The sequence below is a fragment of the Chenopodium album genome, chromosome 13 (assembly GCF_948465745.1).
Source record: "Chenopodium album chromosome 13, dcCheAlbu1.1, whole genome shotgun sequence".
Classification (NCBI taxonomy): domain Eukaryota; kingdom Viridiplantae; phylum Streptophyta; class Magnoliopsida; order Caryophyllales; family Amaranthaceae; genus Chenopodium; species Chenopodium album.
The window spans coordinates 26,894,674-26,918,213 of NC_137846.1; the positions used below are offsets into that span (position 1 = coordinate 26,894,674).

A 23,540-nucleotide genomic window follows, 5' to 3' on the forward strand; every position below is an offset into this window, starting at 1 on the left:
TCTTTTTTTTTCCGTCATTATAACTCATTTTGGTTTTTCGTTTACTTTTTGTTCTTATTTACATAGAGTAGCTTTTAGTTCCTTTTTCTATGCTTTCTCCCTTATTTTTACTTGAAGTTTTGTAAGTGAAGTTTCAAAGTTTTATTTGTCGTGTTCTCACGGTTGCGCTCTCATCAATTCTAGATCATGAACACGCAAATATGTGAAGATCAAGGGCTGCCCTCATCGCAGGCATCATCACGAGAGCACCGTCGATAGAGATGCACGAGAGCGCTAGGAGCAAGACTTCACGCAAAGGACTATGAGCAAGCAAGAGGAGCCGCGCACGCCGCAACACCACATTAGGGGTGCGCACGCGCTAGCCCCCATGTGCGTGCGCGCAGACCCATGCTTGCGTGCGCACGGGCCTGTGGTGCATGCGCATGGCCACCCTCCGAGCCCCTACACTTGTTTTACTATTTATACCCCTTGACTTTTCCTTTTTTAGGGGGATAACGTTTTCACTTGTACTGGAGACTTATTTCCAGAATTAGTAGAGAGAGAAAGTAGAGAGAGAAACTTTAGATTACTCGTTTTGTACTTCAAATTACATCTTTGAGCTTGGATTTCATCATCAATCAATGAAAATAAGTGAGAATTTCTTTCTTTGAATTTACTTTTGCTTGATCTTTCCTTTAATCCTTGAATTTTTGATTCAATTATTGATCTTTGGTTTGAGAATTTATTGCAATTTGATTTTCTTTTTGATTAAGCTTGAAATGATGATAGTTGTGATTCAATTTCTTTGTTTTACAATTCCATTATGTTTCGTGAGTAGATTAGTAGCTAGGGAGAAGGGGAAGCATGCTTGATTGATGATTTTTGCTAGTTGATGATTCTTGGTTGATTGAATTGTTGCAATTAAATTGGTTGACATAGTTGTGCATGTGATTAATTTGATTAGGAGTGATCAACCTATATGATTAATCTAGATTGCATAGAAAATTTCAATGACATGAACCCTTGATTTGAGAATTGATTTAATTGGTTGAATTTGATTGAGATTTTCCTTGTTAGTCATTCATATTGAACCCTAGCTTGGCTTATAGGAGATAGCTCTTGAATTCTATTAATTACAACTATTTTTTGTCCTTTGCAACGTTTGAATCAATTGAGTTATTCATCGAATGGCATGATCATTGAGCTTTCATGTGGAACCTTAATCCCTAGTGTTTATCATATTGATTTTCTTGATTTGATTAGTTGATTGAAACGTTAGTTACAGCTCGATTCACCTCTCGTTCTTCGAAGTAGCTTGACCATAGGCTATTACATTCTCCCTCTCATTCCTCGTGGTTCGACTCGGAATTATCCTATACTAGGAATAAGTTTGACTTTCTTAATTGTTTGATTAGTGGTGCTTTATTTTTCAACAACCCAAATTACCACACATCAAAATGGCGTCGTTTCCAGGGAATGACATTGGTGCTTTTCTATAGTTGTTGAGTCTACTTCATTTTAATTGAAAAAATACACAAAGATTTTTCTCTTTTTGGCTATATTTGTAGCCGTGCTACGGATTATTTCTTTTAAGATTGTATGCGTAGAGCACGTGGTCGTTCTCTAGTACCACTTCATTTGGAAATTGAGAGGTCAATTACAAGGATAAGAGTTGCTAGACATTCTTTGAGTTCTAGCCCTCCAAGTGAAGAAGAACCACAACAAAAAGAACAAGCAAGCATGGGAGAAAATCCGAGAGTGGCATTGAAGGAATTGCAAATTCCGGGTGCATATAGGTTTGAAAGTGGGATTGCTCCACCTATAACACCAATGAATGACTTCGAAATAAGGCCGACAATGATCACTTTGATAGAGAGGTGACAATTTAGTGGGGCTAAACATGAAAGCCCGCTAAACCATCTCACGGAGTTCGAAAAATATTGCAATACTATCAAAGTGAATGGAATTTCCCAAGAATTCATCCGCCTCAAGCTTTTTCTCTTTTCTCTCATAGGGCGTGCCTTGGAATGGTTAGATGCGGAGGTCAAACACAATTCTCTAAGGACATGGGACAAAGTGACCAAAGAGTTTCTATCCCGTTTTTATCCACAAAAGAAAACGGCGGAGGCTAGAGCTTTGATTCAAGGATTCAAGCAATAGTCTAATGAAACCCTCTATGAAGCATGGGAGAGGTATAAGCAGTATCAGAGAGAGTGTCCTCACCACGGAATTCCTACCTACAAAATTATTCAAATCATCTATGGTGGCCTAAGTCCTCAAGGAAAGTCGTGTCTTGATGGAGGAGCCGGAGGTCCCATTATGAATAAAACGGAGGAGGAAGTGGTAGCCATAATTGAAGACATAGTGGGGTACTACAGGGATTGGCAAGATGGTGAAAGGGAGTCCACTAGCAAGAGTAGTTCTTCGGTGTACTCGGTTGATCATCTTAATGCCATAAACAACTTGTCTTCACAAATGACAAACTTGGGGAAGGAAATGTCCGCTATCAAGGCAAAGTTAGAAAGTGCTACCTCCCAAGTTTCGAGTCTTCCCTCCCAATCTAAGGGGAGAGGTATGTCTTCTAACTCTCAACCATTTCCCTCTTCTAATAACATGCCTAGTGGTTTCTTGTTTTTGTGATGTTTGTGGATCGTATGATCATGATGCTTCTAATTGCCCTCATGCATGTATGGAGGTTTGTGATGATCAAGATGGGAATGTGAATGAGCATGTGAACTATGTGTCAAATAATAATGATTCAAGGTTTGAGAATCAAAGGGGTAAATGGAATAGGAACTATAACAACCATGGAAATTTTGATAACTATAACCAAGGTGGTGGTAATAGGAACCAAGGAAACCAAAACTCCCGAGGTAACATTGCTCAAAGGGGTCCCCCACCCGGTTTTGCTCCAAAGACCCAAAGTGATAATTCCTATGTTCAACCCTCTTCTTCTTCTAGGACTAACTTGGAGGAAATCATTGAAAACCAAACCATGTTTTTGAACACTTACATGGCGGTGAGTGATAAGAAATTTAATGAAATGATGACCTATAATAAGATGCTTGAAACTCAAATCGCTCAATTGGCTAACACCTTGAAAGAGAGTGTGAATTCTAGCCCTTCTTCTTTACCCTCACAAGGGCTTGAACCTAAGAAACCATTGTATTCCATCACCACAAGGAGTGGAAAAGTGCTTGAAGAGAGTGTTTCTAGGAAGAGTGAGGAAGATGAGTGATTCAAGTGAAGAAAAAGAGAGCAATGTGTCAAAGAAGTTGAGTAAGGAAACCCAAGAGGAAAAGAAGTGTGATGAAAAAGTGCTAGAGGAGGTGATCAAGCCCAAACTTCCATATCCCAAAAAGTTTTTGAGAAAAAATATTGATGAACAATTTGGGAGATTTCTTGATATGCTTAAGGAAGTTCTTTTCAATCCCTCTTACTGAAGCCATGACCCAAATGCCTTGATACTCTAAATTCCTTAAGGAAATCTTGAGTGGTAAGAAAGGGTGCAATGAGATAGATTCGGTAGAGGTTGGGGAATGTTGTAGTGCTTTGATTCATAATGACTTACCCAAGAAAATGAAAGATCCGGGTAATTTCTCCATCCCTTGTAAAATCAATGGAAAGTTGTTCTAAAATGCTCTTTGTGATCTTGGTGCTATTGTGAGTATCATGCCCTATTCGGTCTTTCGGAAGCTTAAGCTAGGTGAGGTTCTTCCAACCAATATGACTTCGCAATTGGCCGATCGATCTATTAAGTTTCCAAAGGGAAGAGTTGAGGATGTTCCCCTCAAGATAGGAGAGTCCACCATTCCGGTTGATTTTATTGTGCTAGAGATAGCGGAAGATGATAACATACCTATCATTATTGGGAGACCTTCTACTTCAGGAGCTTTGATAGATGTGAAAGGAGGTCTTATTACTTTTAGAGTTGGTAACAATAAGGCTAGTTTTGAGCTTAAGCCGATGCATGAATATTTGTCTCTTGTGAATGGAATATTTGTTTCTTCTACTAACAAAGTTCATGAGGTTTTTGATGATGTGCCTTTGAGTGTTGAATGCAAGAAGGTTAGTGAAGAGAACAAGGTTCCTTTGAGGCTTAAGGATGAGGAGGTGATTGATATTCCTCCATGGTTTGAGCTCTACCCTCAAGAAGACGAGGTTGACTCCAAGTGTGTTGATGGTGAGAAGACGTCCACTAGAAGGAGTAAGAAGACAAAGAAGAAAAAGAGATCTCTTAGAAAGAAAAAAATGAAGTTGAAGAAAAATAAGCTTGTTTCGGAAGTTTCATCAAGTGAGAGTTCATCAAGCAGCGATGTGAAGTTGCTAAGAATTAAGGAAGAGTTTATCCCCTTTACCACTTTGAATACGGTGCTTTTCTTTGACCCTCCATGATTTGGAGGAAGGGTCGAACTAAGGACCTTAAACAAGCGTTTCCCGGGAGATAACCCGGTTTTCTAACCCTTACTTTTAATCTTTCATTCTATTTATTTCATTTATATTTTTGGAAATCTTTCTTATTTTTCCCGATTTTAGGTACCTTGGGATTTATTAGATTTAGATTTCTGACAAATTTGGTGTCATTTGAAGGTTTCAAGAGGTTGGAATTAAATTAAAGTGAAGATGAGATTGATGTACAGGAGCGCTCTCATGGCTGCGCTTTCGTGGACTTTAATCATGAACGAGTGCTTTTTGATGAATTTTATGATTTTTGGTCTGTCCTCCTCGTGGGAATCACTCGAGCTTGACGCTCGAGAGAGCTGATGAGAGCACCACCCTACACTCCGCACACACCCCCACCCCTGTTGTGCGCGCGCACGTAACGGTCTGCGCACACGCGCAGCAGGGGCAGTCCCCCTCTCCTTTTGCGTCGCTCTCTCACACAGCTCACTCACTCAATCCTCCTCACTTTCTTTCTTTCTCACTCCCCGATTTTCTCACTCTATTTCTCCTCCTTTGTTCATTCTTTTCTTTCTCTTTTGATTTTACTTCAACTTTTGAACATCAAATTTCCTTGCTTCATGAACTTTACACAATTTTCAAGTTGCATTTTCTTTTATTTCTCTTGTTTATTTCTTCATGAAGTTACTAACATTCTTTTGTGTAGATATTTCTCTTTCTTTTTCTTTATCCCTCACTTTTTAGGTCCTCGATGAGAGCATTCGACGCTTGGAATTTTGTAGCGAATTTCTTGTTGTCATACATGTTCTTTCTTATCACGATCATTGGGTGAGAATATTTATATTTTCCCTCTTTTACTTTCCCTTTTGTATGCATAGTTTAGGTTTAGTTTAGGAGGAGTTGAATGGTTCGAGGTTGCTTGCTTTTAACACCTTAGTGTGTTTAGGGTCATTGGCGCTGTAGCCGAATGACCATTTGTTTGTCGAGTGGGATATTATGTGTTTGGCTTGCTTCCTTGTGTTTTTTTTATTCCTTCTTCATCTTCTTTCTTTTCTTTCTTTTCTTCTTCTTTTCTATTTCCTTTTCTTCTATTTTCTTTTTGTCTTGCTTATTCTTTTTGTTATCTCCTTCTCTTTTTTTTATATTTCTTTTTGCATTTTACTGTTTTTGAATTAACACAAAAAAAAAAAAAAACAAAACAAAACAAGAAAAACAAAATATTTCTTTTTGAGGCAATGCTCTTATTTCTTCTTGTTTTTGCTTTTGCTTTGGACTTAGTACCACTTAGACTTGCATTTTTAGATATCACCCTTCCTAAAGGGCAATGGTTCGCACGGTTTGAGAGTATCTTTGGTTGATCTAGGATAGAGTATGCTAAGGTAGTGTCTTTAGAACTTTTGGGACCTAGAAGCCGGATTCTATTTGTTTTTTAAAGTTTGTAATTTCTCCCGTTTGGTGAATTTGAAACAAATAGTGAGTTTTTGCAACAACCATGTGAGGTTTCATTCTTTTCAAGCCTTCTACATATTTTAAATGAGCGGAACATGGAACCTTGGCTATTGTATGCTTTATCTAGAATTTGACATTCATCTCCCGAGATCGCGACCGAGCCATTTAGGAAGGACAAAGGCATATTTTCGGGGTGGTAATTTTTTCCTTTTCTAGGATATTTTTTCTTTTTCTTTATTTTGGGCTTTCATTTGCTTTCTTGCTAACCATTTGAGCCATAACCCTTCCTTTCAAGCCATATCTTTAGATTTTGAGCCTTTTGTTTCATTCTTGTTCCCATCATTGGTTTTTGTGAAGCATTTGGTATCTATTGTTGAAGTTTTTGTGTATGAAATGGATTGTTTGGTTCCTATAATGAAAGCAAGTTTGTGTTGTACATATTTTATAAATAAAAAGCAAGTGTAAAGTTGAAAAAGCCGTCCATAGTTAAAAGAGGCGAGGCAATGATATAAAGTGAAAAAATAAGAAAAAGCAAAGCATATTCAATAGCTTTGGCAAAAAATTGAAAAAAGTGGAAAATTCAAAATTCAAAATTCAGAAAAATATTTTGATGTAAGTGTCTTTCTCCCTAATTTAAGCATTGAGGACAATGCTTTCTTCAAGCTTGGGGGAAGCGTTCTTACGCTTTTTGTGTATATGTTTGTGATTTTGGCTTTGAATAAGCATAGGGTGTTGGTTTTTTTGTTTGGTGATTACTTGGTTTTGGTGTTGAGATTTGGCTAATCTTTGCTTTACAATTTAGGTATACCACCAAATTTCAAATTTTATCCTACCCTCACCCTTTTAGCCCATACATTACAACCCTTCCCAAGACCTTTTGACCTTTGTGGTTGAGTCACAAGTTGGCGGAGGGAGATGTAGGGCGAGCTTATAGAGCGGTATGCAATGGTCGAGACATCGAGTACTCTCAAATCTTTTTCTTTTTCTGGTTCCTTCGAGGAACCATTGAGATGCTCACTAAAGGTAGATTTGAAGTTAATTGGGAGAATGTGCTAAAAATTGTTTTAAGATGAAAGTGAATTGTGTCTTGATAGTTCTCTATGCTTAGCATGTTCTATATTTCAATCAACCTTAGATATCTCGGAACGTGCCTACCCTTGTTTGTTTTAGAAAGCTTGGTATCTACTTGTGTTTTATCTATTTGCAAAAGTCCATTATAAGAGCAATTTTACTTCCTTTTGGTATTAACTTTCTCCTTTCTCCTTTTTTGTGCTTTGCCTCATTTTAGTTGAGAGTTATGGGTTATTCTCTTAGGAAACCCTTACGAGAGCATTACTCGTCTTCTAGAGCGATCTAGGGGTTTAAATGGCTTGTCTTTGGGTGCTAAAATTGACCGTGATTCCCACGAAAGTGAGTTAGTGTATATTCTCATCTTCTTTACTTTTCTTGTTCATTTCTTTGCTTGAATAATGTCATCATCTTTCCTTGGGTTTTATCTTGTTTTGCTCGAGGACGAGCAAAAGTTTAGCTTGGGGGAATTTGATGAGCTTCATTTATGGCGCTCAATAGAGTAACTTTTAGTTCCTTTTTCTATATTTTCATATAATTTTTCTAATTTTCTTTTATTTTCCGTCTTTATAACTCATTTTGGTTTTTTGTTTACTTTTATGAGTTTTTCATGATTTTAGTTCTTAATTTGTTACTTTAGTTTAGTTTCAATTCATTTTGCTTTCTTCCTTATTTTTACTTGAATTTTTGCAGGTGAAGTTTCAAAGTTTTATTTGTCGCGCTCTCACGGTTGCGCTCTCATGGATTCTTGATCATGAACACGCAAATATGTGAAGATCAAGGGCTGCCCTCCTCGCGGGCATCATCACGAGAGCACCACCGATAGGGATGCATGAGAGCGATAGGAGCAAGACTTCACGCAAAAGACTACGAGCAAGCAAGAGGAGCCGCGCACGCCGCCACACCACAGCAAGGGTGTGCGCGTGCAGGCCCCCCTGTGCGTGAGCGCAGACCCATGCTTGCGCGCGCACGAGCCTGTGGTGCATGCGCACGGCCACCCTCCGAGCCCCTACGCTCGTTTTATTGTATATACCCCTTGACTTTTCCTTTTTTTAGGGGGATAACGTTTTCACTTGTACTGGAGACTTATTAGAGAGAGAAAATAGGGAGAGAAACTTTAGATTACTCGTTTTGTACTTCAAATTACTTCTTTGAGCTTAGATTTCATCATTAATCAATGAAAATTAGTGAGAATTTCTTGCTTTGAATTTACTTTTGCTTGATCTTTCCTTTAATCCTTGAATGTTTTACTTAATCATTGATCTTTGGTTTGAGAATTTGTTGCAATTTGATTTTCATTTTTATTAAGCTTTAAATGATGATAGTTGTGATTCAATTTGCTTTGTTTTACAATTCCATTATGTTTCGTGAGTAGATTAGTAGCTAGCGAGAAGGGGAAGCATGCTTGATTGATGATTTTTGCTAGTTGATGATTCTTAGTTGAATGAATTGTTGCAATTAAATTGGTTGACATAGTTGTGCATGTGATTGATTTGATTAAGAGTGATCAACCAAGATGATTAATCTAGATTGCATAGCAAATTTCAATGACATGAACCCTTGATTTGAGAATTGCTTTAATTGGTTGAATTTGATTGAGATTTTCCTTGTTATTCATTCATATTGAACCCTAGCTTGACTTATAAGAGATAGCTCTTAAATTCTATTAATTGCAACTATTGTTTGTCCTTTGCAACGTTTGAATCAATTGAGTTATTCATTAAATGCATTTGAGTTGAGAAAAGAAGGTTCCAACTTCTAAGCCAATCGATCGATGCAACAAAAAGTATGTTTTTCTTTTAGGGAATTTCCAGCCTTAGTTATAGCAGTAGGAATGTGGTCTTTGCCTTATCCGGATCTATCTACACTGTCTCAGCTCGTGGCATGATCATTAAGCTTGCATATGGAACCTTAATCCCTAGTGTTTTGGGTGTTTTTGTCCCTCGGGAGAGTTACAGCTCGAAGACTGGTCTGGTAACGCCTGTACCTGCAAAATAACAGAGACTCCAGGTGGTTGGAGCTCCGCCTCCGACGATCAAGTTAGAACGTGATGGAGAATACGAAAAGGTGCGGAAAAGTAGAGTGAGATCTTCTCGGATTCTGAGATCAGGTGTTTTCTCTAAGGTATGAGAATTTCAGGTTGTTGTAATAAATGTATCTGGCCTATAAACGGGGGAAATCTCCCTATTATTAGGGTCATTGGAAAAGGTGCCTAGAATTAGGTCATTCTGACCTAATTTGGTGGGCTGTGCCGTAATAGGCTTTCTTGGGGTTTGGGCTACGAAGGCAGCCTTTTCTCCCGTTTGTTTGGAGTGGCACGTGTCGTTAGGTGAAAGATCCATTTGGGCCTCCCAAGGGTTGACATGTGTTAGCTTATGATAGGGCCACGTGTCTTGGGTAATTTTACCCAAAACATTTCCCCCTCACAGATGTGACCTGGCTTTCCACGAGGCATCTGTGACATTTGTCACACATGTATTGGGTGATTAGTTTTAATGTTCATCTATCTGGGTAATTTACAGGGTTGCCCTTGGATTCACCCTTTATAAATATTATCATTGCCCCTCATTTTTCGCATATTCACGAAAAACACCAGAGAGAATTTTTGACATTTCTTTAAAGGACGTTTCCGCCCGCTGCTTTCTTACATCCGTCTAACACAGTCGGTTCAAGCAACTTTCAACAGTACATTAACGAGATAACAGCCTGCTTTTTCCTTTCTCTTTATATTCTGTTTTTCCGTCTGTGTTTGTTCTTCCTTTTCTATAAATGGTATCACAAACACACACGGCACGACCTAGGATAGATGTCAGCCGGTCACTTGGGACGGTTGAATATAGGACTAGGGGTGTCGCTTGCCCCAATCTGCAATCGTCCCCGAATCTGACCATGTCTGTGTCTGTGCAGGACACTATGGCCAAAATTAAGAGGATAGCTCAGGCGTTAAGTGATGAAGAGGACGAGAGTCCTATTAGGGTGCCTAGGAATGAAATCTCCTATCATCCGTCTGGCATCCCAACTACGTCGGATGACTCCATTTTGGATGAGTCAGAAAATGAATCTAGCGAAGAGTCATGCGGTTCCGAACAAGATTCGTCTTAGTTGGATGCTATCTCAGGCTGCCTCTCTTTGCTTTTAGAGCCGCCTTAGGCTGCTGAAGAGTTACCCGAAGTGGAGGCCGCCTCTGTTGAGGGAGGCCAGGAGGCGACTTCATCTTCTCTTCAAGAGAAGTACACCCCGTACTTCACTCACATATCCACTGCCACGCCAAGGCTCATGCGGAAAAACTTAGAAGAAACATGGGGCACCTATGCGATGGGGGCCGGCTATAGAATAAACGTCCAAGCCCTTGACAACATTGTCGTCAGACCGCTTGACCAAAGCTATGGGGATTCTTGCTTTGGATGCTATGCGGCCATAATACAGGCGGGCCTTCTGCTCCCACTAGATCCGGCCATTGAAAAGATCCTTGACGGGTACCACCCAGGGATATGGCAATTAGTACCTGTAGACACCCAAATATGTCTCCCTAAAACCAAACCTAGTGATGAATACCTTTCACGTCATTTGATTATCGAACGAAGTGAAAGTGTGGAAAGTCTAGTGATGAGGATGTTTTTATTAAAATATTTCTCTTTCTACTTTCAAAAATATTTCTTTTCTTACTCTATTTATATAAAAATAGCCAGTCCAATCTGGTTTGGTCCATGATAAGGGTCCAATAATAGTGTAGTTGGATTGGGTTTGAAAAGAGCTTTCCAATGATATATTGTAAGCCCAATTCCGATGAATTATGAGGAAGTTATGGATTAAATTAAATTAGGCCCAATGATTTTAAATGTGGCCCAATGATCTGGAGGTGGGCCTATTAATTATTATTCCTAAAGAAATTAGGACTGATTTTGATCTTCTAGCAATATCTAGAAGGTGCTTTTTAATTCTTATAAGATTAGGATTGATAATTATGTTGTTAAAAAAAGATGTTTTATTTTGAATAAAATATATTAAATCTGATTTTAAATCTGTTTGGACGCAGAATTACCTGTAACCGGTTTAAAAAGTGATTTTGCGTGTAAAAGCGCGTTGTACTTTAGAACCAGCGCAAGACGACAGAGTCGTCGTCTGGCGCTGACCTTCGTCGCCTGGCAACGAGCTAGCGAAAGGAGGTATTTTATTTCGAATATGATTTTCTTTGACCCCGTGATATATTTCCTATTAATAGGGGTCAAATTTCCCTGTTTTCGATCATCAAAATCACCAATCATCTCTCTTCTCTCTCTAAGCTAAAGCTTATTCTCTCTCTATTCTTTTTCTAAGCCTAGCCCTTTTCAAAATACATCATATCGCGTTCACAAGTTCTTAGACAGACCTAGCCAAGTTCGAAGTTGCCTTCGCCCTAGACGTGAAAGGTTTAATATTTCTGAGGGTTTGGTCCCAAATCGCTATTTCAATTATTTAATTTAATTGTTTGATTTATTATTTTCCTTGAAGTTACTAATGCGTGTATTTTGTTATTAGAAAGAGGTACGAGGCATCAAAGTAAGTAATTTACTTTGTTATTCTTTTTTATATAGAAATCATGCTTAGATTATTTTGTTAATTCCTAGTATCATGTTAGGATGTTATATTGCTTCCTAGTATCATGTTTAAGGTTAACTAATATTTCTGATATTATGAATATTTATGATGCTTCCTATTTCTTTTCTTATATCATGTTAGTATCATGTTAGGGATAAAGCTTTGATATTTATTATTTAGTGACATGCTAGGGTTTGTTATTAATCATGTTAGTATCATGCCTAGGATCTTGCTATTATTATTATGCTTTATTGAGATTTATTATTATTATTAATATGACGATGATGATTGTGTTCAATTTATTATGTTGCTTGATATTGCTATTGTTATTGCTTGATCACACCCTCTCTTGTAGGATTAAAAAGGAATTTGTATTTGTAATCACGCTTAATAAGATAATTAATAATCTTGTTTAGGCTAATATAATTATAATTCAAGTGATCGCCAATAATAGTTTTGTTTGTGCATTAATTTCAACCAACATAGATAAACAGGTTTAGGGTTAACCTATTGATTGTATGTTTGTCAGGAAGCGCACATGAATACGAGAAGAATAAAGTAGAGGCCTATTTAGGGCAGCTTTAATCTCTTTTAGGTTGGATTTGTACCTTCATCCCCAAACTTCCTGTCATGGTTCCAGACCTATTGGAGTTAACAATCTCCTGGATCGTTAAGGGGTGTATCCTTTACCCTGTGAACTGTTTACAAGTTCCTAAAACTTGTTCGCGACTCTTTTATTCTAGCGTCCTTCCCTTTGGACACCACCATGCTTAGATCACAGTGGGGCTCAAGTGTAGGATGCTTGAAATATTCCCTACATTTTTTTGGCCACTCCCATGGGGAGGATTTCTATTTTAATTCCTAAAATTTATTTTGGCAATAATTTAGAATGAGTGGATGAAACTCAAAAAGTTCTAAGTATTTCATGTGTATAATTTTGATTTACATTATTGGCATAAGCATAAAAAGGTTCGCATTGGAAAGACCATTCGAAATGCGTTAAAAAAATAGGATTTTTACACGTAGGAATCTAGGGAAATATCTTTCACAACTAAAGTAGAAATAATGTTGCGAAAAAAACTAGAAAATTCAAGAACAGAAAGCTGCCGAGGCATGTAGGAATTAGCATTGAGAAAACAACGTCAGTGCCAAACGATGGCGCCGTCGCCTGGCGACAGTCTTTTCGTCTGCCGACAGTGCTAGCGTCTAGCGACAGTGCCAGCATCTAGCGACAGACGCTATTTTCTCGTGCTGAATTCTTCCAATACCGAGCCAGAAATTTACCTTCTAGTTTCGACTAGTTTCTAGTACTGTTTGCTCAATTTTACTTCCTTATTGAGTTTTTCCCTTTTTTCTGAAACCCATATGTGTTCTACATATGGCCATAACTCTCTGGGGATTCACACTCCATCTACCCAATCGAACGCTCCTGGCAACCAAGGGTACATCTGAGTTTGTTGAATTCACCAAACCATGGAAGCGAGTTTAACTCGCGGGGTCCCATCCACACGCGCCAACCCTTCCAAAGGTAAGGCTTTCGCGCGGTGCATCTGGACTCATAACCATGGACCCTCTTTGACCAACCCATATCCTTAACTTTAGAGAACTAGAGCCATGGTTAGGTTGCAAGCTCATTGTATCATATCGTGATTATATGACTACTTGTGCATTATTTGTTGTGCATATATTATATGTGTTTTCCCCTAACCGTTTGTTTGACTTGTGAATGAGTTAAATAAATTAATTAATGACTAAAGGACTTTGCTAATTTAATTAATTAATTATAAATGATTAAAGTCTAATAAATTGATCAGACTTGACTAAGTACGACTTTTAGGCTTATCCCTTTAGAGCGAAATACCCGAAACATTCCCAAATCGATGTTCCAGAATGGCGCAGAGATTTGGACTTTGGCGCCACGCGCTGGAGATTAGCGCCAAGTGACTATCCTGTCGTCTGGCGCTGACCCTTAGCGTCTGGCGATAGTTCAGTCGTCTAACGACAACTTGTATTTGTAATCGAGTCTTCACGACGAGTCTGATTAATCAATTTGCTAAAACGGTTTGATTGTTTTATTAATGGAAGTAATCATGTTCTGTCCTTAATTGAGTCTAGGAACATAGTCTCATGGTCTCACAAAAGAGTCAAACATGTCATCTACACTCACTAATATTAGCACACACTTTGAGAAGGTTTCACCATGACCATGTCTTAGGTTCATGCATGAGTCGGTTTTTTCCGTCATTTGAGTTGGGGGTATATTTTATTCCTAATTCTTTCATATCTTTCCATATACATCATCTTTCCATTCTCCACATGCTTTCTCCATATCACAACCTTCATTCTTCCTACCTCCTTCCATCTACTACATGTTGAATAGAGTTCAAGTCAAATAATTAACAAAAAGTATCGATAACTTCCCTTTTCACAGCACTTGGTCAAGGAGAGAAGGGAGATTAATCAAGGACAACACCTTTGTTTAAATACTACTTTTTGACAAACCTGTTAGTTGGAAAAGAAAATCCAAGAAGACAATGACGTCTCAAGAAGAAGTTAATGTACTCAAAAAGGATGTAGCCAACCTAACTGAATTGATGAAGTGTATAGCTCTTCAAGTCAATGACCTTTTGAGGCAACAATAAATAAAGCTCATGCAAGAAAGCTTGAGCAAAATATCCAATGACTATAGATTCTAGGGCATTAGTTCACAAGGGGTCTCAGTGGACAAGGAACTTCTTCCGCAAAAGTTCAATGCCAGTGACATCCCTAAATTTAAGGCAACAGATAATCCTTACTTTCACTTAAGAGCGTTCGAGACAATAATGAACGTTAAAGGGATAAATAAGAAAATTTTTCATACACTGTTTTCTTTATCACTCGAAATTGTTTGTCAACAATGGTTCTTTTCCCTTGACAAGGAGAAAACCTCTACTTGGGATACCATTGTAAATGCTTTTATTGATAGGTACAAGTGCAATATTAAAGTTGAAACTAACCATAGACAGCTCGAGATGCAAAAGCAAAAAGAAAACGAAGGGTTCACTTCTTTCTTCAACAGGTGGAGGGAAACTTCCGCTAATATGATTGAAGTTCCTAATGAAAAGGAGTCTGTAAGGATGTTCATCAAGAACCTTCAGGAGGAGTATTCGAAGCATTTTAAATATCAACACAACTTGAATACTTTCAAGGTCGTCTACGACATAGGTATTGAAATCGAAGATGACCTTGCGAAACAGAAAGCTACTAACAGTAGTAACAACAGTGGCTGGAAAGGAAAGAAAAACGACAATCCATCTTCTTCCAAAAACACCCACTCTAGTCACAATGTTAGTACCTTTGACCTAAATGATTTCTTAGCTAGGGATAATCAAGGATCTAAAAAGAAACCAAAAAGAGAGTTCACGCCCATTGGAATGACTTATGATGCTGCTTTCGATTGTCTCCATGATCGAGGATTAATCAAACCTATTGGCCCTACTGAAGATCCAACACCAGAAAAGTGATCTTCGAGATGGAATCCCGACTCTTATTGCAAGTACCATCAAGGAAATGGTCATACCATAGATGAATATTACAGATTTCAAAATCTCATTCAACACCTCATAAAAGCAAATAAGATCCCATTGCCTCTAGCTAGTAAGAAGACCGGGTGACAATCAAGCAAAAGACACACGGCGAGCTTCAACGACAAGATATCGTGACCTCCCTTTTTACTATCATTTTTGTTTCTCCTTTCCCGAAATAAGTCTAGCATAGGCACCTTTTATTTTCCCTTAGATTTATTTTGTAGGATCTTTCTTTTCCTTTTAATAAAATGAGCATTTATTTCCTTGCATATGATCATTGCATTGCATTCATAAAAAATTAAAAAAAAAAATACCATGTCGAATTTAGCACAAGGTATACTAATAATTGGAGGCACCCCTTGTAGCCATATCATATTACCTTTCACCCTTCAAATATATAATCCTTTCTAGATAAACCACTTTGAGCCTCGTCTAACGATAGACCTTTCTTTCTTCGACCCACATCTACCTAACCTTGGGATGGGATGGTGTGCAATTTATGCAATTTTCAAAGAATAAAAGCTTGTGTAATTTCAAAAAATTAAAATAAGCAAAAATAATAAAAGTGTACAAAAGGACAAGTGTTCCAATGTCTTTAATATGAATATATCTTTGATATGAACACGTCTCAGATTGCGTCTCTTATCGAGTGCTAGGTACCGTGTATGAGAAACATGAACGCTAAGTGAGTGATAGACCGCATGCTCGAGATTGCCCACACTTATCCAAATAAAAAATGATAAAGCAAAAAAAAAGAGAGAGCAAAAATATAAAAGAAAAGAGTTCAAAAGTGAGGAAACCTCAAGCATACAAATACAAAGATTCAAAAGCGAGGTTGCAAACCTTGGGGGCTAATCTAGGGTCTTGAGCCTTTATCCCTTTCTTCTTCCACCTTTAGCCTAACCACGTTACAACCCTTAAAAGACTTTCTTGAGGTATACGCATACTTGTGCGAGGTTGGGCTAGAGCTACGTTCGGCCTGATTCCTAACGGATACGTAAGCAACCTCAAAGTAGGGTGCGGCCGTAATAAAAATGCATTCATATTTACATTCATACATGATCATATCAAGGGATCTCCAATGCGCATCCCTATCCATTTAGAGCTAGACTTGGGGGCTTGATCCCTACATCATGAGCTTACTTAGCCTAAGAGTCACCATCATTTGACTCTTCTCAAAATAATATTTGTCCATACCGTTAACCTTTGCAGCCAAACTTTAGTATCACTTTCACACACGTCACAGACACATGCCCAAAAGATACTTCCCTTAGCAACCTTTTGTCACGAAATCTTAACATAACGCGGAAGCATACCTTGTCATCATTGCATCACGAACTATGAAGTGCTTAGCCTCCGTGCCTAAGTTACCCAAATACTTTCATAATCGAGTCAACAATTGAGATAGCCTAGGACTTTATAATCCTTTCACTATGAGATACAACGTCGACGCATGCATTTGACTAAGTTCATTCAACATTCACCATCAAATACTTCACTTCTTCCCTTTTGCGTCTTTCTTTTTCGGGAGAAAGTCGGTACCCTCCACAAAAATGACGGAAAACTTTTACTTTTCTGCATTTTGAGTCAAACACATCACAACTCAATGCACACAGGATTCATGTACATATTGAGTCATGTCGTGTTATCACATTGAGTTAAGTCTACGCACACGAGTCGATTTGAGTACATGAAGTTACTCGTCGAGTTAGGCAATAGCATTAAGTCACACAAGTCAACCTTAAAAACATGAGAAAAGTCCTATATTCCTAAATATAAATGCAGGTGCACTAAGTCCCAGACGGACAGGTGATCTTTACAAAAATTTTGAAGCAAAAGGACGCAAAAAACTTAGCAAATCAACTAGAGCCAAATGGTCATATTGATTGATTAGGTTCCTTGGTACGCCAGTTAGCCCCTATAAGCAAATTAACATGATTAATAGTCAGCTCGATTGCAATCGCAATCAGTGGTTGGCCTGACGACGATCATCTCACTTAGCTTAAAGCGCCTAAGTATTGGCTTGTCGCAAGCACTGAAATAATGGTTCACAAAGAAGCACATTACCAAAACGACAATATTTCCAAGAGTGAATTGTCGAGCATCATTCTTCAATGACAAATTTTCTAAGATTGGATTGTCCCCTTTGGCAATGTTTCCAAGCGTGGATTGTCGTGCTCCTTCTCTATTTGGCAAGTTTCTCCAAGATCGGATTGTCATACATTCATCAAATCTTCGACAATTTTTCCAAGATTGGATGGTTATCTCAAATTGGCAATGTTTCCAAGCATGGATTGTCGTACTCTTTCTCTATTTGGCAAGTTTTCCAAGTTCGGATTGTCATACATACATCAAATCCTTGGCAATATTTCCGAGATTTGATTGTCATGCATCAAGTTCCCTATGGCAAAATTTCCCAAAGGATTGTCGTAGGTCTTTATTCATCTTAACATTTCGGCAAAGGTTCCCCAACGTGGATTGTCATTCATTTCAGTACGTGGCAAATTTTCCTGAAGGGATTGTCGATCGACTCTTTTTTGCAAATTTCCAAGGTGGATTGCTTTCAAGAGTTATGTTCCAAGATGTGGATTGTCGATCGTAGCAAGGTTCTTATGATAGATTGTTACGAAGCATTGACAACTTTACCCAAATTTGGATTTTGCAAAAATTTTCGAGATACGGATTTTCGCTTCATCGTGGCAACATTTCCTAGAATAAATTGTTACATAGCATTGACAACTTTCCCTAAATTGGATTGTCGTACATTATTCAAGAGTTGTGTTGGCAACAATTCCTGAAGAAGAAAGGATTGTTAAGGCATTAAAAGCAGCAAAATGCGCCGACATACTGGCACCGTGGTAATTTCACCAAATATCACAGCAGCAAAGTTCAAGCGAGCTTTAGGGATCGACAAGCGTTGGTCTTCGGTAATTTTCTCCGAAATATTATCGCAATAACTGAGGATGGCTTCAAGCGAAGTTATCTTCGACGGCGTTCCCTAGGATGTAGAAGGTTGTCAGAAAACTGAGGATGACATCTAGCGAAGTTATCTTCGACGGCGTTCCCTAGGATGTGGAAGGTTGTCAAAAATAGAAGGTGATTTTAGGCGAAGTTATCTTCGATCATAATCCATAGGATGTGGAAGATGGTCATAAAACAACGGAAATTGGAGGCAGCTACAAGCGTGGTAGTCTCCAGACGATATCCCCTAGCTTGAGGAAGATCGTCAAACAAAAATCGGTTACTCCAGAGACGTGTGCTCGACGGTGCAAGATACGCATTTCTTAACTCTTTTATTTCTTTTAACTAACTCTAGTTCGCAGATATCGGCGTTACAAGAATGATTTAGGATCGCATAACATTCTGAATCATTCTCCGTCCCTATGGATACTTTGAATTTTGTTTTTGAAACTTGCGTTTCTCCAAACTCAGTCAAAGTGGGGGCTTCTGTAGACACCCAAATGTGTCTCCCCAAAACCAAACCAAGTGATGAATATTTTTCACGTCATTTGATTATCGAACGAAGTGAAAGTGTGGAAAGTCAAGTGATGAGGATGTTTTTATTAAAATATTTGTCTTTCTGCTTTCAATAATATTTCTTTTCTTACTCCATTTATATAAAAATAACCAGTCCAATTTGGTTTGGTCCATGATAAGGGTCCAATAATAGTGTAGTTGGATTGGGCTTGAAAAGAGCTTTCCAATGATATATTATAAGCCCAATTCCAATGAATTATGAGAAAGTTATGGATTAAATTAAATTAGGCCCAATGATTTTAAATGTGGCCTAATGATCTAGAGGAGGGCCTATTAATTATTATTCCTAAAGTAATTAGGATTGATTTTGATCTTCTAGGAATATCTAGAAGGTTCTCTTTAATTCTTATAAGATTAGGATTGATAATTATATTGTTAAAAAAAGATGTTTTATTTTGAATAAAATATATCAAATCTGATTGTAAATCTGCTTGGACGCAGAATTTCCCTGTTTTCGATTATCAATAATTACCAATTGATAAGCGTCGTTTATGGCGCCTAAAAGAATAAGATTTAGGTTCATTTTCTTTATTTTCTTTCATCATTTTCATATAATTCTCTTAGTTTTATTTGATTTTTCATTTTTATAATTCACTTTGGTTCTCGATTGGTTTTTACGAGTTTTTCATATTTTTAGTTGATAATTCATAGTTTTAGTTTTACTTTGTTATGCTTTCTCTCTTTGTTTTATTTGTGTTTTGTAGGTGAATAATCAAGTCAATTTGCTCATTTTGGGACTGCCTTGTTTGCGGGCATCATCTCGAGTGCACTGATGATGGGGATGCTCGGGAGCGCAGATTTTGATCAAGCAAGCGAAGGAGCCAAGGCCTCGTGCACAACACAGGGGTGCGCGCGTGGCATAGGGTTGCGTGCGCGCAGACCCAGCAATGCGCGCGCGCGGCTGGTCTGTGCGTGCGTACGGCCTGTGCAGCCCCCTTTGCTCAATTTTCCTATTTATAGCTTTTGACTTTCTTTTTTAGAACGACTTAACTTTATACTAGAGAGAGAATTTTTCCGAAAATAGTAGAGAGAGAAAGTAGAGAGAGAAGCTTAAGATTTACTCGTTTGTACTTGAATTTGATCTTAGATTTCAATTTGATCTTGAAATTCTTTCTTCAATTCAATGAATGTTTTTAAGATTTCTTTCCTTTGATTTACTTTTAATGCAATTCCTTCTAGTTTCTTGGATTTTGATTGAGATTACATTCCTTGCTGTAGAATTTGTTGATTGATTGATTTTCTTTTGATTAAGCTTTAAATGAATATGAATTTGATTGAATTTGTTTTGTTTCTTAATTTCACCATGTTTACTGAGTAGATTAGTTACTAGAGAGAAAGGGAAGCATGCTTGATTGATGATTTTTGCTAGTTGATGATGCTAAATTGATTTGAATGTTGAAATTAAATTTGTTGACATAGTTGTGCATATGATTAATTAGACTAGGAGTAATCAACCTATAAGATTAATCTAGATTGCATTGCAAATTTCAATGACATGAACCCTTGATTTGAGAATTTCTTTAATTGATTGAATTTGATTGTGATTTTCCTAGTTAGCCATTAATAGTGAACCCTAGCTTGGCTCATAGGGGATAGCTCTTGAATTCCTTTGGTTACAACTATTGTTTGTCCTTTGAAATGTTTGAATTGATTGGGTGATCCTTCAATTAGCATAATCATTGAGCTTGCATGTGGAACCTATATCCCTAGTGTTTAGCATATTGAATTCTTCGATTTGTTAGCTTTTTGACATTTTAGTAACCAACCACTACCATTTATATCCTTTGATTTAGCTTGACGTAGGCTATAGCATCGTTCCTACTCATTCCTTTGGGTTCGACCCTTGACTTTCCATATACTTGTATTAGGGTTGGTCGAGTGTTTACAAATTAAGTTTGGCTCTAGGTGCCTGGTGCGCGCGCACAGGTGGGTCTGCGCGCAAGCACCCCCTGTGCTGTGCGCGCGCACCCCTACTCGGTGCTCGTGGTCTTGCCTCCTTCGCTTGCTCTATCAATCTCCGCGCTCCAGAGCATCCCTATCATTGGTGCACTCGAGGTGATGCTTGTGAGAAGGGCAGCTCCTTTATCTTCCAAGCATTTGAATGCCTCAAGCCAAAGCATTACTTCCAAGGCCCTTGAGCTCGTGGGGCTAGCTTGAATTGCGTATTTGGAATCCCGAACTTAGCTCCATCAACAATCTTGAATGCGCTTGAGCTTCCTCCTTGTTGATCAAACCTCGGGATACTCAACACACCAACAAAACAAGTCAAGGAAAGAAAAAAGCGAGAGAAATAGTCGAGAAATGAACAAAATGACAAGAAAACCATTAAAACCATGCATTTCTCTAAACATACACACAAACACACAAAGCATGCATTATTATGTAAAAACACGGTAAAAAGGACTATAAATGAGAATAAAACTATAAAGAAAACCTAGCCTAAGAGTGCCATAAATGACACATCAGCGTCAATTTTTGTTGCCCCTACCGCCTTGCACATGCGGATGGCGGCTAGCATAGCTTGGAACTTAAACCGTAGTGCATATTCACATTTATCTCCTTCCGGAGACAGACAGATTATACCTACACCACAACCGTTCATACTAGAGCTCCTGTCTACATACACTTTCCAAACCTGATCAAGGTTGTCCGAAGCAACGGGCCTTGTCATTTCGACAATGAAGTCGGAAAACGCTTGACCCTTCACTGTCTTTTTTGGTTCGGAGGTGATTTCAAGACTTTGCATTTCAATAGCCCACTTGAGCATCCTGCCGGATGAATCCAAGGTTGTCATTGACCGCTTGAGGGGTTGATATATGTAGATTACAACCAGATGTTCCAAGAAGTAGGGTTTCAACTTCTTAATAGCCATGTAGAGAGCAAGGCAAAATTTTTCAACCATGGGGTACTGTAGTTCAGTATTTCTGAGAACATGGCTAATGAAATAGACCGGAAGCTGAATTTGAGATGGCTAAGTACATGTAAAGCGTCTCCTTTGGAAGAGGGCTAATAAGCCTTGGCAAGGAGTGTAAATGTTCTTTAAATTTCTGAAAGGCCTCCTCATCATCATCTCCCCATTCAAATCTAATCTTCTTCCTGATTGCTTGGAAGAAGTAAAGGCATTTGTCACCTAAACGGCTGAGGAATCTCCGAAGCGCAGCTAGGCAACCGGTGAGCTTCTGATTTTCCTTGATAGTGCGGGGTGACTTCATGTCAATAACCGCCTGTATCTTTTCCGGGTTAGCCTCTATCCCCCTTTGATCAATCAGGAATTAGAGAAACTTCCCAGACTCAACACCAAAAACACACTTCTTGGGATTTAACATGACCTTATGCCGCCTGAGTGTGGTGAAGGTTTCTTGGAGATCAGCAAGGTGATCCGTATGTAGCTTGGATTTGACTATCATGTCATCAATGTACACCTCTACATTCCTTCTAATCTGATTAATGAAGACTGTATTAATCATCCGTTGAAAAGTAGCCGGCGCATTCTTCAAGCCAAATGGCATCACCGTATAACAGAATAACCCCTGATCAGTGACGAAAGTCGTCTTCTCTTAATCTTTTTTCCACAGAGGTATCTGATGGAAGCCGGAGTAGGCATCCATAAACTCATCAAGGCATGCCCGGCTGCAGAGTTGACCAGACTGTCGATCTTTGGAAGCGGGTAACTGTCCTTTGGACATGCCTTGTTCAAGGCAGTGTAATCTACACACATGCGCCAAGTACCATTCGGCTTCTTTGCAAGCACCACATTCGCAACCCAATCAGGGAAGTGACATGGCCAAATGAACCCGACGTCTAACAGCTCATTGACCTTGGCAACTGCCGCCTGACTTCTTTCCTCGTCGTGATTTCTTTTATTTTGCTAGCTGGGCATCTTTTTTGGGTCCACGGCAAGTTTGTGGACAACAAGATCCGGGCTGATGCGTGGCATCTCTTCCACTTCAAAGGCAAAAATGTCCTTGAATTCTTTCAGCAGGAGGATGTTCCTTTGAGGGTTGGGAAATTTGTTATTCCAGTAGATTTTGTGGTGCTTGAGATGGATGAAGATGCTAATATTCCTATCATTCTAGGGAGACCATTTCTTGCAACTTCGGGTGCTTTGATAGATGTGAAAAGTGCAAAAATTTCACTCAAAGTAGGGGATGAGGTGATAGAATTTGACTTGAATGATAGCATGAAGTATCCAAGTTCTTCTTTAGGAAATTGCATGTTGATTGATTCTCTCGATCATGTTGTGTCTTCTATGCATGAGCATTTGCTCACTTCTAACGATGCTCTTGAGAATGTTTTGTTGAATAAGGAAAAGATAGGTACTCCTAGCAAGGAGATGACTTTGTATGAAGATGTGCTCAATGGAAGCTTTGAGGATGTTGAAGCGCAAATGTGTTTGAGCATTTCTAGCCAAGAAGCGTTGCAAGTGGCAACATCGAAGGAAGGTAAAGGTGTTCCAATGGTTGAGCTCAAACCTCTTCCATCACACCTTAGGTATGAATTTTTGGGACCCAACTCCACTTTTCCCGTGATTGTTAGCTCTTCTTTGAGTGAGCATCAAGCTCAAAAGTTGTTTGGTGTTTTGAGAAAGCACTGAAATGCTTTGGGTTATACCATTGATGACCTCAAAGGTATAAGCCTCGCTTTATGTACACATCACATAACTTTTGAGGAGGGTGCTTTACCTTCTATTGAGAGGTAGTGAAGAAGGAGATCACCAAACTTTTGGATGCCGGAATCATATTCCCCATTTCTAGTTCTAGGTGGGTCTCTCCCGTTCACGTTGTCCCAAAGAAGGGAGGTATGACCGTCGTTGAGAATGAGAAAGGTGAGCTCTTTCCGATGAGGACGGTCACGGGATGGAGGATGTGTATAGACTATAGACGTCTAAACACATCTACAAAGAAAGATCATTTCCCCCTTCCTTTTATTGATCAAATGCTTGAGAGACTAACAAAGCACAAG

At 38.7% G+C, this 23,540-nt stretch overlaps 1 non-coding gene across 1 annotated transcript; it reads right to left on the minus strand.

Annotated features, from left to right (window-relative positions):
• Positions 1-2,104: 2,104 nt before the first annotated feature.
• Positions 2,105-2,210, minus strand: LOC145577245 (small nucleolar RNA R71). Its single transcript, XR_014098707.1, has one exon. It is a non-coding gene; the product is annotated as a small nucleolar RNA R71 (small nucleolar RNA).
• Between the last annotated feature and the right edge of the window lie 21,330 nt (positions 2,211-23,540).